The 19,085-nt window shown below is 41.7% G+C and overlaps 1 long non-coding RNA gene across 1 annotated transcript; it reads right to left on the bottom strand.

Annotated features, from left to right (window-relative positions):
• Window positions 1-2,318: 2,318 nt before the first annotated feature.
• Window positions 2,319-17,327, bottom strand: LOC108301860. Its single transcript, XR_001824095.2, has 3 exons — window positions 17,239-17,327; window positions 16,538-16,541; window positions 2,319-2,329 (listed from the first exon to the last, which is right to left on the bottom strand). It is a non-coding gene; the product is annotated as an uncharacterized LOC108301860 (long non-coding RNA).
• Window positions 17,328-19,085: the final 1,758 nt, after the last annotated feature.

The raw sequence follows: 19,085 nt of genomic DNA on the forward strand, positions 1-19,085 counted from the left end.
AAAAAAAGACAAAACCATTTTCTACAGCTGTGTTTACTATCTTTACCTTTTATAAAGGAAAAAAATCTTAAACAGGCAACTCCAGCCTGAGATAAGAGGTTTCCCTGCTGTGTTACATAGCACAATCAGTCGAAGCCACAGTGCCCACCTGGACTTGCATCCCTCTGTGCTCCTGCAGAAGAAAATTAAGGCAACAGAAAGAAAAAGTCAATAGCTTTCCAAGTGAAGTGTAGCTGACGTAGCAATGGAGTCACTTTTAAAAATTGTGGGCAGAAAATATACATTATTTGCAGCCAGAAGCTTAGTAATACTCATATAGCCCATGGGCAGTTAAGCAAATTTTACTTTTTCAACCTTATGTCTTCGGTTTTATTTTATTTTACTGTTTCAACATAGCAGGCTCTAGGATGGTACATGCAGCAACATATAATAAACATATGCCTTAGTATAATTTATTGCTTCATCCTGATTTGTAATTGTGGGCATGTAATGGCATGTGCCCAGTGGTTTATGTGCATTTACCCCAGTCAATTGATGCATGCATTTCAGTAGGTTACTTAGCAAATCAAGGAACACTGTGGTTGCTGCTACAACTTTTCGACAGACCTCACTTTGCAGGTAACCTACTATGTGTCTGCATGCACCACTACTAGTCTAAAACGAGGTTTAGGGGATGTCTGGAATTTTTCTTGCAAGTTCCAGGAATCCTTGGAGTTAGAGAGGCAAAAGATACTTCTTAGTGACACTTGGAACATTAGCTAGCCACAGATAATATACTGGCATTGCATTAAATAATTTATTAGAATAAAAAAGGCAAAGTTGGAAATTAACAAATAAAATAAAAGATATAGGCAAGAATAACTGTATTCATACATGAAAAAAATTCAGAATGTACAATTTTCCCCACAGTTCTCTGTTGCCTTCTCTGTTATTTGAGTCTCTAGCTACTTCATGGGCACACTGTTACAGCTTTTTTACAAGTGCCATTCAAGAGATTCAGGCACATTTAGGGTTCTGTTGTATTGTAACTGTTCTGGGTGGCTAGCAGTTAACCTGCATAGCAAACTTGGAGAGGATAGGAAGAATGTTTTAGCATCACAATAAATAGATGAACCAAAGATGATATCATATTTGCTAAAGTGATAATACTTTTAATAGAATTATTCCTGAAGGCTGTTAATTAGGCACAAAAATAGGGAGGAAGTATCTAATAATTAAAATTGCCTGGTAATTTTTCCTAACTTATAATAATGATGGAAGAGATTAGAAGAGAAATAGACCAAATAAAGTCTTTGGAAAGCAAAAAGATAGAAATAGATCTACCATATTCTCTCTGAATTAAAATAATCACTGGGGGACATTCAGGAAAAAGCACTTGTCCACCCAAGGATTGTCTTTTGGGGAACAATTCTCCGAGAAGTTGGAATGAAAGTCACTTTTTTTGTGACTCTCTTTTACTAGGGTCATTAAAATTCAAAGTGGCCTTAAATGTCGCAGTTTAGGGAAAATGTTCTGTAAATGTTTCGAGTGTGTTATTGGGCTCCATTCCTCTTCAGAGTCTTATGGCAAGTATTTGGCATGTCTTGCAAATTTTATAGACCTTTAAATGGTTTTTCCCAAAGGGATTTCACATATAATTCACTTATACTTTCACAGTGCCTTGAGAAGCTGCTATGCCTGCCTGTTTTGGGTGGCCCTCAACTTTTATATATTTGCCTTTCATTTAACTTGAACTTGCTCATATTCCATATTGGCATTCCTACCTCACCCTTTATTGGTGAGTTTGAGTGGTAGTGTGGTGGCACTGCCTGCCAGCTACTGCTGTTGGGAGTGAAGTGCTTGCCTGGCCTTTGAACAGTGCCAAGTTTGTATTCCCCCTGTCCCACACTATGCCTAGGAATATCTAGGCGTGGAATTTCTGGCTCAGTCCTGGGCTGCCATCTCCCCCTGTCTTGCCTAATCCCTCCCATCACCATATTTGCAATTGTCACTTTCTCCATGGGCATGGAGGCTAACCACTGGGCCTGCCTAGCCTTCTTCTCCAGCCTCTGTAGATCAGCATGCTCCTGAAAATAAGAGCTGTCTGACTCAGCTCTCCCATGTCCATGAAAGACAAATGGCCACCTCATCTGCTCTCCAGGGGGTTGGGCTAGAGGAAATAACACTGATAAAAATTGCAGTTAGGAATTTAATTGTTGGTTAGCACTTTGATAACGGATATCCACTTTCAAATACATTTTATTTGAATGAAAGGTACTTCTTGAATACCTACTTGACAGATTAATATACTGAGGCCCAAATAATTCACTTTTATAATTCCTTACATTTGCTTAGAGTTTTAAACTTTTTTTTAATCCCAGAAAGTTCTTATGTAAATGATTGTTTACTCTCACAATAGTCTTGTGAGGTAAGTAAGGCAGGAAGAAACCCGATTTCCCAACTTTCTATTTGACACACACTATGTAAATTTGTGTTGTTATCTAAGAGTAGTTAAAATTTCCCCTGGTCAAAATGCTATCTGTACGCACATACAAAATACAAAAAGAGTTGGTCATAGACTGAAGTAAACATGCTACTCTTTTAATATAAACAACAACAACAACAACAACAATTCAGGCCAGGTGAGGCGGGGCATGCCTGTAATCCCAGCACTTTGGAAGGCCAAAGCAGAAAGATCATTTGAGCTCAAGAGTTGGCAACCAGCCTAGGCAACATAGTGACACCTCTAACTAAAAAAAAAAAAAAAAAAAAATTACCCAAACATGGTGACATGCACCTGTGGTCCCAGCTACTTGGGAGGTTGAGGTCAGAGGTTCACTTGAGTCCAGGAGGTTGAGGCTGCAGTGAGCCATGCCACTGTACTCAAACCTGGGTGACAAAGTGAGACCTCATCTCAAATAATAATAATAATAATCTCCAAACCAACAAATTTGGTATTTACTGTATGTTAAATGTTTTGAGTATATTATTTCATTTCATCTCTACAGCAGCCTATAAGGAGATGCCATTATTATTCATTTTCTATTGATGAATGTGAGGCAGACAGGTTAAAAAAGAAATTTAATTATTAATTATTATCCTGTGGCTAATAAGTTTATTGCATGGGAGGTCTCTAAAACCAGAAATCCTATACCCTGTGGAAAATAAAAGCGTAGAACTAAGGCTTTAAATACCAGAATAACGTTTCTGTTGCTACTCTTCTTTTCTTTGTGTTCTTACACCTAAAGACACATACAATAAATTGTGGCTGTTTTAGTTATAATTGTTTGTTTATATCAACAGTTTCCTTTCCCTTTAATCAGTTTCACTTTTCTTTAGAATTCAATTGTGTTGGATATTAGCATCCACATCTTAGGAAATTGAATGGAAATATACTATAAATCTGAGGTAGAGTGTTTTTTAGTGTTAGAACAAGGAAAATTCAGGGGAAAGTTTCTCTTAATAAAAAGCTTAAATTTATAACTGATGTTAAATGTAGATGGGCAATTGGTCCCTGGAACTAACTGAGGACAAACACATATAAAACTAAGCAGCAGATCTTGTCCCACCATTTGCTCCCATTCTTTCTTCTCCCTTGTTTTTCACCGATGTGTCTTACACATCTGTCTACAGACTATTCTGGCAAAATGTTCACCCTGTTTCTTTAACAAAGTTATGTATAGAATGACAATATAATTTATGATCCAAACTGGGACATTTTTGAAAGGGAAAAGGGGTTGATAATCACTTTACTAGAAGAATAGGAGTAAATTGGAGTAGTCCTGGCCAAACCTTGATTTTGTGGCATATTTCTCACACTCTCCAAAGTCCTCTAGGATGCCATCTTGGAAAGTCCTGTCCAGAAGCCTGGCATCAGGGAAGCTTGCCTGATTAGCAAAGCTTAGATTTTTTTAGTTGCCTTGGGGTTGACCTACATAGTCTATCCTCAGTAGGTTGGGGATGGTCAGGACCACAACCTGTATATATGCAGGTTGTGCACTGCATAAGCATGCCATGGTAAGGGGGAGTGGGAGCTGGAATCCAGCCCACACCATGCTTGCCCAGTCAAATGCTTAGGTGAGGGAAAGTTGCATCTATTTCCAACTCACACAATAGAATAGTAGAATTGGAATAGTAGACTTCCTGAGTACAGCAAAGTTCACTTCCTTGTCTAACATTTTCCTAAGTGTTCACTCTATATCCTTTACTTCATTTTGATTATTACCTTTTTAATAGTTTTGGCAGAAATTGTGCCTCCATTTTTTTAAAAACACTTAATCTGAATCCCCCTTATAATAGAAAACTTCAGAGAATTGGAACTGGAGGCTTCCAAATGCACAGAAGTATAAGTATACCAAAAGGTCTTCTTTTTTTTCTTTTTATTTATCATTATTTTTAAATGTTTTATTTATTTATTTATTTTTGAGCCAGAGTTCTGCCATGTTGCCTAGGCTTGTTTGGAATTCCTGGGCTCAAAGGATCTGCCTGCCTCGGCCTCCCAAAGTGTTGGGATTATGGGTGTGAGCCACTGTACCTGACTTGTTTCCGTTTTATCTTGGAACTTCCTAAGGCTTTTCAAAATCTGGTATACAAAGAAGATAAATGCTTATGCCTAAATTGACTATGCATTAATGCACCATGTTTCTTTTCTTACATGAGGTGTGCCATGTATAACAAAGCTTTCCCTTACTGCCTAGGTTTCCTCAAAGAGTGAAACTTTGAGGACTATTTCTTTTTCACAAAACTTTTGAAATGTATTCCTGCTCTTGTAAGAGAAATGACTATCTGGTGCAATTAACGTTGGACCATAGACCCAAAGAACAATGAATATTTCAAACACAAATTGCTTTTGAGAATCACAGTCCTATTCTGGGCTTGAAGACATTCATGTAGGAAATTAACAGAAAATTTTAATAAAAACTCTTTGGATAAAGAAAATTAGATGAGGAATGCCAGTTTGTCTTTTAAGTTGCTTGAGCAGATCTGTCATAACAGACATTGCCCCAGATTGTGGAACCCTTTCCTTCTTACATCTTTTAATGGTAGTAGAACTTACAATACCATAATTTCCTTTCATTTTTGACAGTGTTATACTATCTTTTTAGATTTACACTGACAGCATTTCAACCTGACATCATTAGAACATTTCACCTGACTTTTGCATGGTGCACATCATTACATTATGATGGTGCTATACAATTACCAGTGAAATGAATAGGATATTAACATGATTACTGAAAAAATGTTAGCACATACAGATATAGCATTCTGCATTTGAAGGCATTTTGTAGCTATTAATTAGTCTGCCCAACACTCCTGGGATCCAGTGAAGCTTACTTTTTTTTTTTTTCGAACTAGGACAATCAAAATGAGTGACTTAGACAATATTACAGGACCAGGCAGTGGCTGAACTTTGCTTAACTTCCTTGACTTTTTTAAGCCTAAGAAACTTGGGTTTAAAGATTTATACAAGTAGGATAATGAAAATGAGTGACTTAGACAATATTACAGGACTAGGCAGTGGCTGAACTTTTCTTAACTTTCTTGACTTTTTTAACCCTAAGACACTTGGGTTTAAAGATTTATAGTAACTAATCACTGTCCTGAAAGGGCAGACATGTGAGAAAATTCCACTTAACTTGGGAATCCCACTTTTTCTAGTTTCCATTTCATGATTATCATGGAAATTATTGAGTCAATTCTTCTAGGTTTTGTGCAAGTTTTGGGAGACAAGTAATCTGGAATTATTTAGTCTCCATCTTAAATGGAATTGATTTGGTCTGAGAAAAATCACTTAACTTTTAATCATTAATCAGGAAATGATGTGATCAAAGGATGACACAGAAACAACTTTAGAACTACAGAAATCTTGGTAATTGAAAAAGTCTCTATACTTTCTTCATATATTTTTTTCTAAAATATATCAGAAATACAGTGCCTTACCAATGACATCCTAGACTTGGGAGACTCAGTATTGTCTGGGGAGGAAAGGATGAACTGACTGCCTTTTTCTAAATAATATAATTCACCCTGTTTCCAATTTTAAGGTGACGAAATAAATTCGTTGTATGAATGAGTTAAAATTTTGCAAACTTTTTGAGCTTCAGTTTGTTTTCTCATTTGTATAATTATGCAGTAAATGTGTATCATAAAGATTATCAAGAGGGTAAAATGAGATGACAGATGTAAAACTCTTGGCTCAATGGTTGGGCACAGTAGACACTCAATAAAGTGGAGCAGTTCCTATAATTCAAGAGACCTTGACTGGTCTGGGAACTAGAGCAGAAACTTTGGTAGCTTGAAAGTGGGAGTTCTTAGGGGACATTTCTTCACTCTTGGCCCTTCTTCTGCTACATTTACACTGCCCAGAGAAGTCACAGGGATCGTGATTTTCCTTGGATGTTTTCTGCCATGACTTAGCAGTAAACATGCAGTGTCAGTGGATGGAGCTGGTAGATGGATCAGAACCAGTTCATCTGACTTTAACTAATATTATTTTATCAAATTTCTTAGATTCCCTTGCAGTCACTTGGCAGCCACATGACTAAGTTCTAGCCAATAGAATGTGGCAAAACTGATAGCCTCAGTACTTTCATCTGGGTCATTAAAACCCTCTGTGTGATCCTCCTGAATCTTTCAAATCCAGTGGAAAACTCTCAAGTCATCCAGCAAGGGCTCTTCACCTTTTTGAATCATTATGAATCCTTGGAGCAGTCTGGTGGAGCCGATGAGCTCTTTTTTAGAACAGTGTTTTTAAATGCATGGAATAAAAGCCAAAAGATTACAAAGAAAATAGATTATTTTGAAATACAGTTAACAAAGTATCTTAGAAAGCAAATCTGTGATATGGTAATATGTGTGCTTCTTTATTAATGCATTAAATTATAAGATCCAGTGGCAGGTATAATAACTACCATGCTTCCAACATGCTGTTAATATATAGAGATAGCCTTGATACCTGTAGTGTGAAAACAAAATCTGTGTTTTATGACAGATGACAAAGTTGCAGGCCTGGCAGACATCTTTCAGTTAACAAAGGGCACAGGACTTGCCCAGCCACCTCTGTAGCTTAGATCAGTATGTGAATCTGAGACCCTATATCCTTTATTGCCCTTAGGTCACATATATCCTCCCCAGCCTTGCCCCATATTCCCAGATGTTATCCTGGGGTGCAGCAGAATGAAGGGGAGAAATCTCAAAAGTTTGAGCCATAAACCTGAAACAGACTGAATTACTTGAAAGGGGAACTATTTAAAGCTAAAGAGAATGAAATAATGTCATCAGACAAATTTAACTTTTCTCACCCTTCAGTGGGTGTGGTGAAATTTTGATCACTAGGAGACCCTAAAGGAGCCAGATATGATGTAGGGAAAACTTCTGCCTCTTAAAAATGAGAGAAAGCCTGGCTTTTCTGACCCCTACCTTCCACATGGGAAGAATAGAGAAAAGAAGGACAGAGATATAGAGGAAGAAGCAAGTAGGAGAGGCATAGGTCATATTTTCCAACCTGGGCTGAAATTTGCAGCCGTAGGGATGTGGGCTGGGTTGAGAAGAAAGGGGCTTTTGCTGTGATTCTAGTTGGAATGCAGAGGCCACCATGCAAAGTAGCCTCATTTGAACCTGGAGGGTCCACAAAGGTAGAGATGTTGGTATGAATGGTTAAGGAGAGGGCTATTGTTAATCTTCCTCAGTTCTCGTGTGATGTGCAGGCATCCAGAAATTTCTGCATGCTTCATGGGACAATGTGAAGGATAGCTGCTGGTGGTTTTGTTGTGGGGACTGTTGTAGGGAGGGGTTTGACAGACACTTACTCAACAGAGGATTACACCAATGGCTATAGTCATGACGTAACAGAGTTGGCAAAATAAGACCACTGCATGTGAATCAATAAAGAGAATAACCTGCAAGTTCCTCAGGCATTCCTCAGCAGACCTGTGTGCAAAAGGATCAGGGACCCACCCAGCCACACCTCAGCAGAGAGCAGCTAGGACTTGGATGACTATTCATAGCTCCAACTCCATCATTGCCATGATGATGTCACATGAATCTCTCTGACAATGAGAGGCCGCCATGGAGAGGAGCAGTGGAGGAGAGAAAGAATCTGAAGGAGGCAGATCTTGCAATCCTGAGCTAGACCAAACCTTCTGCATGCTTCTTTCTTTTCCCTTAAGCCCTGACAGTCAAAATAACAATAGTACTTGACCCCAAGTCACTCACTGATTTTATTTACTGGAATACAGTTCCTTCTTTTTGCTATAGCCCTCAGTATTTGGTCTTCCTCAGACACCGCAGTAGCTGCCACCTTGAAGCTCTCCTGGGAACACCTTCCCAACTGATGCTCAGGATGCAGATTGCTGGTCTGGCATGCTCTCTGTACCACTCTCTACCTATCCTATCCTGGAGGGAATTTTTTCTGACAGTGTTTATATCTACCCTTATTTGGAGGGTCTTTTCAGTGGCTATCTCTCAACCTCGGGTCATCTGGCCTTCTCATGGTTATAGCGCTCGAAGGCCTTCAAACCGTTGCTTGTGTTTTTCATCTCTTAGCTCCAATGATCAAGAAAATAAGAACAAGAAGAAAGGACTGGATACAGTGGATTATATTTAACCTTAACAGGAATAAAATTTCTATACATGCTGCCACATGGGTAAACCTTGAAAACATTATGCTAAGTGAAATAAGCCAGACACAAAAGACCACATATTGTATGATTTCACTTATATGAAGAACTGCTATAGTTTGGATGTTTGTCCCCTCCAAAACTCATGTTGAAATTTAATCTCTAATGTGGTGGTATTGAGAGGTGGTGTCTTTAAGAAGTGACTGGATCATGAGGGCTCTGCCCTCATAAAGAGATTAGTCCATTCATGGATTAACGAATCAATGAGTTATCATGGGAGTGAGACTGGTGGTTTTATAAGAAGAGGAAGAGATATCTGAGCTAGTACACTCAGTCCATTTACCGTGTAATGTCCTATGCTGCCTCAGGACATAGCAGAGAGTCCCACCAGCAAGAAGGCCCTTAACAGATGTAGCCTCTCAACCTTGGATTTCTCAGCCTCCATGACTGTAGAAATGAATTCCTTTTCTTTATAAATTACCCAGTTTCAGGTATTCTGTTATAAGCAACAGAAAATGGACTAAGATGGGTACCTGGAATAGTCAAACACATCAAGACAGAAAGTAGAACAGTGATTTATAGGTGTTGGGGGAATTTTATGTACTTTTTATAAGTATGTAAAATTCAGTATGGGATGATGGAAAAGTTCTATAGATGCATAGTAGTGATGGTTGCACAATAATGTGAATGTACTTAAAGCCACTGAACTTTACGCTTAGTAGTTAAAATGGTAAATTTTATGTTACATATATTTTACTAAATAAAAATGTGAAATAAAAAGAACCACAACAGGGCTCCACTTTATATGCACTAGAATTGTTATAATAAAAAAATTTAATGGAGGTGGGACAAACAGGTTTTCAGTTCAACTTTCAAACTCGCCAAAACTTGGCGCAGGTCTCTAACCTCACTCCTAGAATCCTTGAGACGTTACTTTCCTTCTGAGCATGAGAGCCTTACTCTGTGTTTTGATGTGAGTCCTCAGTCTTGTTTGGGGCTTTCCCGTCTCCTAAGTCCTCCCATCTTTTAAGATCTAGTTCAAATCCCATTTGCTATATGAAACCCTCTTTGATTACCACCCTAATCTTTCTGTCTTTTGAGCTACCCTTGACCTTATTGTTTGTACCATTATTTACCCGTTTTCATAAATAGTTTAATATTATTAAAATGTGTTAAATAGTTTTTTATATTTTTAAATGTTTTAATTTTTTTAACTTTTTGTGGCTACATAGTAGTATGTACATTTATGAGGTTCATGAAGTGTTTTGATACAGGCATGCAATGTGAAATAAGCACATCACAGAGAATGGGGCATCCATCCCTTCAGGCTTTTATCCCTTGAGTTACAAATAATCCAGTGACATTCCTTAAGTTATTAAAAAATATACAATTAAGGTGTTATTGACCAGCACGATGGCTCACGCCTGTAATCCCAGCACTTTGTGAGGTCAAGGCAGGCAAATCACTTGAGGTCAGGAGTTTGAGACCAGCCTGGCCAATATAGTGAAACCCCGTCTCTACTAAAAATACAAAAAACAGCCAATTGTGGTGGTACGCACCTGTAGTCCCAGCTACTCAGGAGGCTGAGGCAGGAGAATTATTTGAACCTGGGAGACAGAGTTGCAGTGAGCCAAGATTGCACCACTGCACTCCAGCTTGGGTGACAGAGCGACTCTGTCTCAAAAAAAAAAAAAAAAGGTTATCATTGACTATAGTCACCCTGATGTGCTATTAAATAGTAGGTCTTATTCATTAAATAGTTCCTTATACATTCACATATTGATACCCATATCAACATTTATTTATTCTGTGCTAGATTCTCTCAATCCAACTAATCTATACATACCTTAAAAATAAAGAAACTAAATTTTATATCTCTTGTGTTCTCTTATACTAGCTAATATAGATCTCTGCACATATTGTTTTGCTGAGTAATTGTTGATTCATCATTTGATTCTATGTCGTTCTGGCCAACATAACCTTGACAGGGCTTTTCTCAAGAACATGCCTAATCAAGTGTTTCTCAACCTGTTTTTTCATCATTGTATCCCTCTGACCCAGGAACTTTTACGGACATTTTTTTTTTGCTAATCATCTTCCCTATGAAATTTTACTACTACAGATAGGCAGTCTGTCTCTACAGAATTTCTATACAGCCACACACACAAAAAGAGCAAGATTTTTTCCCGCAAGAACCAATCCCTCCCCACACCTGAAGGGAATATCACCTTCATTGAGAATGCATGTCTTAACTCTTAATGATCTTCAGCAAGGCAGTGGGGAAGATGTTTGGGTGGTTTTCCCGGCATTTCAGGCTCTTCAAAGCCCAGCACCATAGAGCCTTTGCTGGTTCACCTCCCTGAGTACCTAAAAACCCTCCCTCCCTCCTCTTTCCTTCCTTCCTTCCCTCCTTTCTTTCTTCCTTCCCTTTCTTTCTCTTTCTCTTTCTTTTGTTTCTTTTTTTCTTTCTTCTCTCTTTCTTTCTTTCTTTCTTTCTTCTTTCTTTCTTTTTTTCTTTCTTCTTTCTCTTTTTCTCTCTCTCTCCCTCCCTCCCTCTCTCTCTCTCTCTCTCTCTTCTTCCTTTCCTTTCCTTTCCTTTCCTTTCCTTTCCTTTCTTTTCCTCTCCTCTCCTTCCTCTCCTTTCCTCTCCTTTCCTTTCCTTTCCTCTGTGATTATTGCTTTTGGTGGTAGTTTTCTGCATTCACAGGTGAGGACAGAGACTGAAAATATCCTTTCTAAAATGTACCAATTTCTCTAAATCTCATAGTTGTTGGGTAATTAACTATTTGCTTATTTTTGGCTGGAGGGAGTGGGGTGGGCGGAATAAGCATCTGTAATTGACGCAGGAAATATACAATGTTGCCTCTTCTCTCTAGGTGCATGGCAGGAATTGGAAAGGACAGAGCACAGTATATAGGATGGGAGACTGCTACTAGGGCATATGGTGCCTTATTTGAAGTAGAACAAGGTGCTCCTTGCTTCAGGTCCCACAGCCCCAGCAGTGTGCACAGTCGGTCTGCACTTGAGCTCCCTTGTCTGGGTAACCTTATGGAGGGAACCACCTGTACGCCTTCAAGCAGTTAACACCTGACTACACAAACGTACAAATATGGGAATCCATATATTTAAAACATATTTTAAATACTGTGAAACAGTTTACGAGATGTCCCCTGTATAGCTGTAAGCTCCTTTTCTCTTCTGAGGCAGGGTTTGGATTTGGGAAAGACAAGATCCTCCTCTTTGTGTGAATGTGGTGTGCAGCTGGCGTAGGTCCCATGTTGGAGTGTGGTAGCATCTGGAGAGAGAGCATTTCCAAAGTGAACTCCAGACAAGTCATCATGTAGAACACATATCTCTTGGGACACTTTTCCTGGAATTTTCACTGTCTTTTTTTCCCCTTTAATCTGGGCTTCCCATCTGAATGTTTAAATTTTAGATCATATTAAAACATTCCATCAAACTTCACTACTTGTTAATTTGAGAATACATTTTCATAAAACTAAATACAAAGTTTTTTTTCTTTTTCCAGTTGCCAGTGATCAAGAAGTTCTTCTGTTTTATAAACCTTGAAGTTGGGATTTCCACCAAATATCTGATTTTCTATTGTTGCCATATTTTGAATTCAAGTAGAAATAACTATTTACATTACAAATATTATTGCATCACATAAATTAAGAAAAATTTGTATGGCTTCTGATAGAGTAAAGTAATATTAGCAGTTTGTTTGTGATTGCTCTGAAGTATCCTATAAATGACTTAAACTCCCAAAAGTATTACTAACATGATTCCTAATATATGTAATGTCTCTGTGGATAAACATTGTAACTTAAAAATATAGACTTCACAATATCTTAACTTAAATATGTATCAGTTTTTTCAGATTGTTTAAGCTTTGTTAAGACTTGTTGCTACAGAAGAATTCATGAAGATAACTGACTGATTCTGAGTTTAATTTGAGATTTATAAATCTCTGGTTTATATTTCATGAAAAACAGGACAATTCTTTTCTTTTCTGATTAGTATCTAAAGTTCTTAAAAAGTTATCCATATTGAAGGGAGACAAGATGGTTAAATAGGAACAGCTCTGGTCTGTAGCTCCCAGTGAGACAAATGCAGAAGGCAAGTGAGTTCTGCATTTCCAACTGAGGTATGCAGTTCATCTCATTGGGACTGGTTAGACAGTGGGTGCAGCCCATGGAGGGTGAGCAGAGGGAGGATGGGCTTGAACTCTGCTAAGGGACAGACTGCCTCCTCAAGTGGGTCCCTGACCCCGTCCTGACTGGGAGACACCTCCCAGCAAGGGTTGACAGACACCTCATACAAAAGAGCTCCAGCTGGCATCTGGCAGCTACCCCTCTGGAACAAAGCTTTCAGAGGAAGGAAAAGGTAGCAATCTTTGCTGTTCTACAGCCTCTGCTGGTACTACCCAGGCAAACAGAGTCTGGAGTGGACCGCTAGCAAACTCCAGCAGACCTGCAGAAGAGGGACCTGACTGTTAGAAGGAAAACTAATGAACAGAAAGGAATAGCATCAAGATCAACAAAAAGGACGCCCATACAAAAACCCTTTCAGAAGGTCACCAACATCAAAGACCCAAGGTAGATAAATCCACAAAGATAGAAAAAAAACAGTGCAAAAAGGCTGAAAATTCCAAAAACCAGAATTCCTCCTCTTTTCCAAGGGATCACGACTCCTCACCAGCAAGGGAACAAAACTGGACAGAGAATGAGTTTGATGAATTGACAGAAGTAGGTTTCAGAAAGTGGGTAACAGTAAACTCCTCCGAGCTAAAGCAGCATGTTCTAACCATTCTAACCCAATGCAAGGAACCTAAGACCTTGATAAAAGGTTGCAGGAACTGCTAACTAGAATAACCAGTTTGGAGAAGAATGTAAATGACATGATGGAGCTGAAAAACACAGCATGAGAACTTTGCAAAGCATACATAAGTGTCAATAGCCGAATTGATCAAGTGGAAGAAAGGATATCAGAGATTGAAGATCAACTTAATGAAATAAAGTGTGAAGACAAAATTATAGAAAAAAGAATGAAAAGGAACTAATAAACCCTCCAAGAAATATGGGACTATGTGAAAAGACCAAACCCACGTTCCATTAGTGTACCTGAGAGTGACAGGGAGAATGGAAGCAAGCTGGAAAACACACTGCAGGATATGATCCAGGAGAACTTCCCCAGCCTAGCAAGACAGGCCAACATTCATATTCAGGAAATACAGAGTGTAAGATTTATTGCCGAGGTAAAATGAGGAAACTGAGGCAAGTATAAAAAAATGAGAAGCTAATTTATTCAGCTCCCGGGCAAGGTTCTGTGGTCCAGGAAGGGGCCAAAGAAGTCGTGTCTGGCTGTTCAGGGCGTGGGGTTTTATGGGGAGGGAAGGCAATTGATTGGCTATTGGGGAAACAAAGCAAAGGCAATCTTATTGGCTGTTGAGAAGCAGGAAATACCTGGAGCTAGTTGCCATTGGTAGGCAGGTGGGACCTTGGGTAAGTGGGCCTGCTGGGGGTGTACGGGGCAGACTGCTACCAGGCAGGGTTTGGTGGGTCTTCCTTAAACATTTTTCTGCAGGGTTTTTCAACAGCGGGCTGGGGGTTGGATGCATAGTTTAGTGCTGAGTGTGGGCTTGGGTATGGTATGTGGAGGCGGGTGCGGGGAAGCCATGTGGTGAGGCCAGATAACAAGCTTGGTTTATGTAGTTATCAGGCGCGGAGAGAGATGGATGTGTCCATTTAACCCTCTGCGAGGCAGCCAGCCTTACATTCTGACCTTTTTAATGATATAGGATGCTGCTTCTTTCTGACTACTTCCTGTTGAACAGGGGCAGAGTGGGGGAGGTCAGTTGGCCGGTGCCTCGGTTGTGAGTCGGATGTAGGGGTGAAGCAGCATTTGATTTACGTTACCCTGGAAATTTCCCTTATGCGAGCTTGTGAAAACCTGAGAAAGAAAGGGGCTATCATTAGCAAAAGACAAATTACGATAATGGGAGTGATGATAGGGGTTAGCCAGGTAAGTATGGCAGACTGCCACCAGTTAAGAGAAAAGGCTGGTACGCTTTGTTTTCTTTGGAGGTCTTCTTGAAGACGATAGAGAGTGTTGACATTTTCTTCCACTAGACTGGTTTCATTAATGTAATAACAACATTGTTCCTGGAGAAACAAGCAGGCACCTCCTTTTTCTGCTGTTAACAGGTCTAGGGCCCGCCGATTTTGGGGAGTTACCTGAGCCAGTGACGTGATTTGTCGCTGGAGGGATGCCAGAGAGGCGGTTGATGCCTTAATGGCCACTTGGAGTTTGTCTTCTAGCTGAGCAGCTGAGATGACACTGTAGCCCAGGGCGCTACTCCCTATTCCAGCTGCTGCTAGAGAAGATGCTAAGGAGAGGCCAACAATTATTGGGAGGAAGATGGCTTGTTTACTCCGGTGGTTTGGGGATGGAGTGACAAGGGACAGGAATTCAGTTTGTCCATATACTTCTAACTGTGGGACCAAGGTGGCTGGCACACAAGGGAAGGGAAGAGACGTATTTATAACTTTGGTTAGAGTTCCATTGCACCAAAAGTACCCCCCTGGAGGCACATAGAGGGTGGAGGCTACCTTTATTGTAATATTGCAACTGGAGTCGTTGATGGTCCCGTAGCAGAGAAAGAGACTTTGAGAGTGTACCTTAAACAGGTGGATGTTGTTAAGGGGGAATTAGGCTGCCCTGTAGGGGACTGTGACAGGTTGAACCCGGTCTGGAGGGGAACTGCAGCAAAGGGGGTTGTTGAGGGAGACACATAAAAAGCAGTTGGTGAAATTTGTGGATTTGGCTAAATTTAACATGTTGATACCTTGTTGAACTAGAGTTAGCCAAGAGAAAGGTTGGGAGGTGTTCTTTAGGGGTTTGAAATGGTTAGTTAAAGTGGCTTCATTTTGTAGGATGGCATTGCCTAATGAGTTGAGCTGGTCTATTTTCACTGGCACAATGCGGGTGTAGGTCCAGAGTTTTAGCCATGTGCCACTAGAGTGTCTATCTGTGTGTGAATTGCATATTTTACCTGTGATTCCCTTTTCCTAGCGACTGTTTCGGGGTTGCGGATGGCAAGTTGCACTTTGCCTTTGCCGTCGGTGCCGAGTATTTTTTCTGTGATTCTGTGTATGACACAGGACCTATATGGGCATCCACCATAGATGGCGTTCCACCGATGACAGTAATCTTTGGTTTGGTCATACAAAAAGCATAAAGCCGCGTTGCGCCAGCTGCCTGTGAGGAGAATGCCTGGGAGGATTTTGGCCTTTGATGCTTTAAATTCAAGTACTATGGTCGACTGACAGCCTGCAGGCAGACAGTCCTCTTGGGCAAGGTATTGGGTTTTGGTGGTTTTACTTTCTGTCCAGGATTCCTGAAGATAAAAGTGCCAGATGTATGAGTTGGCTTTAAGAGGAGATATTAGAAGCATTGTTAGGAGAAGAACTTGAAGGGCTAGGGGGCGACTGCCAGGGACAATGCGTGAGGCAGAGGCGAGTAAGGCCCAAGGGTTCGGGCATCCACTGGGCATTCTTGGGGTCAGTTTGAGGAGGGACACATGGTACCACGGGGCATGACCTAAGAGTTTAGCGGCAGTTGGGGTGGTTAGGATAACGATATGGGGTCCTGACCACCTGGGCTGTAGAGATCCTGGCGTAAGTTCCCGGAGGAGAACACTGTCACCTGGCTGGAGAGGTGTTGCCAGGTATCCGTGGTCTCCCTGGAGGTAGGGAAGGCTTCAATCCATCCAGAAAAGGTATTTACAAAGGTTAGGAGGTAGTGAAGTTTTTTGTGAGTGGGCATATGAGTAAAATCAGTTTGCCAGTCTTGGGCCGGTAGGTTGCCATGCATTTGGTGAGTAGGAAACTGTGGCCTTAGGCTTCCTTGAGATGAGAACTTGGAGCAGATTACACATGCCTTGTGTACGTGCTCAACGGTCTGTTGCAGACCAGGTGAGAAAAAAAGAGGCTACATAAAGCGGTGTAATGCCTTGGGCCCGATATGTAGAGATTGGTGGATTTTAGTAATTTTTGAGGCCTGTTCCCGAGGAAGGGCGATTTTGTTATCTAAGAAGATCCAGCCCTGATCAGACTCAGTTCCTCCTCTTAATATGAGGGCCTGCTTTTCTGAAGGCGAGTAATTCAGCGGCATGGCCGTAGTAAGGAACAGAACTGGAGTGGGGGCTAACCTGGTACTGGTTAAGGATTTTGCGGAGGCATCTGCACTTGCATTGCCCCGAGAAATGGCACCCTGCTGGGCCTGGTGTCCTCGGCAGTGGATGACAGCAACTTCTTTGGGCAATGACAGAGACTGCAAGAGGTTAGAGATCTGAGTAGCACTGATTATGGGGGACCCCTTTGTAGTAAGGAATCCCCACTCTTTCCAGAGAGCAGAGTGGCAGTGGGAGGTGGGCGGATGATGGGCTTGAGTGTGGGGTACCAATGAGTTGGAGAGTGGCCCCTACCGTTTGGAGAATGTCTTGTCCAAAAAGGGGGACTGGGCACGAGGGTATGATTAAAAAGGAGTGGGAAAAAGGGTAAGGGTGTCTCTTGAGGACACAAGCTAAAGGATGAGTCTGATTAGGACAGGAAGGCTTGCTGTTAATTCCCAGGACTGAAATCTGGGAAGGTATGCTAGGTCCTGAGTAGGAAGGCAATACAGAGTAGGTAGCCCCCATATTTACTATGAAGGAAATGGACTTACCGGCTACCTGTAGCATTACCCTGGGCTCGGCAAGGGTGATGGGGTCTCCGAGTCTGGGCTGCGTTAGTCGTCCAGGAGGCCGAGGAGTTCAAATGAAGGGACTGCTTCCCTTGGACTGGCCTGCCCCTCACATGGAGGTGCGGGGGGTCAGCCTGAAGCCCAGGAGGGCAGTCTACCTTCCAATGTCTGGTCCGCTTGTAGATTGGACAGGGTCCAGGGGCCAGACGCGGACAGGAGCACTGTTGGGCCCAGTGTCCCTCCTGGCTGCACTTGAAACAGGGTCCGGGCAGGGCCGTTGAAGAATTTTGGGAGAGTTTTGATGGACTCCCTCCACCAGATGTTTGGTGGGCTGCCAGCCTCAGGGCTGCTACAAAAGCTTAGGTTTGGAGGCTTACCTTCTGCTGTAGATGGGCCTGTTGGGTGGCCTTAGCCTTTTTTTTCTTGGCTATTAAAAACTTTAAATGCCATGTTTACCAGGTCCTGTATGGGAGTTTGGGGCCCTCCTCAGCTTTTTAAAGTTTCCTCCTTATATCAGCCGCTGACTCGGGGATGAAGTGGGTGGCTAGGACTGTAGCCCCTGCTAAGGAGGCCGGATCCAGCTGGGTGTGGAGGATCATAGCATTAGATAATTGGTTAAGGAAGGCAGCTTGGTTTTTATTAGGTTCCTGAGTTATTTTCCTTAACTTGTCATAATTGACTACCTTTTGGGCTGCGCTTTGCATGCCCACTAGGAGGCACTGTAGCATTTGGTTTTGGTGGTGGCGGTGGCTATTTTGACCAGTTTGATAATTTTAATTAGGGTTGGCCTTGGGGACTGTCGCTGTACCTACTGGCATCTGATTGTCTGTGAGATGCACCTGATTAGCGTGTGCCCGGGCCACTGTAAGGATGCAGTTGTGCTCATCTGGGGTGAGGGTGGAGGATAGGATTACATACGTGTTATCCCAGGTTAGGTTATATGCCTGGGTAAGATAGCAGAACTCTTTGGTGTAGGCAGTTGGGTTAGTGGAGAAAGACCCTAGGCACTTCTCAATAGCTGATAGGTCAGAGAGATAAAACGGAACGTGTACAACTCTCCCGGCCCCGGCTACCTCACACAAAGGGCAGAGGAGTCGGGGGGGGGGTCATGAAAGCTGGTGTGAGCACTGACGGGAAGTTATATTAGGGCTTTGGGGAGGAGAAGGAGAAGAGGGAGGAGGAAGTTGAGGCCCTGCATAAGGAGCAGGGGGTTGGTAAAGCGGGTGGGTCAGGACAGGTCTTCTGGGTTTTTGGAGAGTGCAGAGCTGGGCAGGGCTGAGGGCAAAGGTGGGGTTTTGGCTAACAGGACCTAGGCAGAGGAACAAGAGAGAGGGCGGGTTGGGAGTGCAGATACTAAAAGGCCTGGACATAGGGGACCTCCGACTACTTGCCGTTCTTTTTTTTTTTTTTATTTAAATCTCTTAGGACATTGAAGTCGAGTGTGCCCTTTGGAGGCCACTTAGACTGGTTGCTTAGAGAGTACTGTGGCCAGGTCACAGTAGAGAGGAAGAGCAGCCTTTCCTTTTTTTATGGAAAGGCCCAGTTTGGGTAAATTTTGGACTAGACATCCCAATGGTGACTTGGGGTCTAGGTGGGACTCCTGATTACCCATAGTTTACTCTCTGTTTTGGGGGAATTAGGGGTGAGGAAGGATTCTAAAAAGATATTTTATCTAACACAGGCAGAAATACTCCTGTCCCAGAGGGGGTGGCCGAGAGAACCTACAGTCTACAACAATTA

The sequence above is a fragment of the Cebus imitator genome, unplaced genomic scaffold (assembly GCF_001604975.1).
Source record: "Cebus imitator isolate Cc_AM_T3 unplaced genomic scaffold, Cebus_imitator-1.0 Scaffold37, whole genome shotgun sequence".
NCBI lineage: Eukaryota > Metazoa > Chordata > Mammalia > Primates > Cebidae > Cebus > Cebus imitator.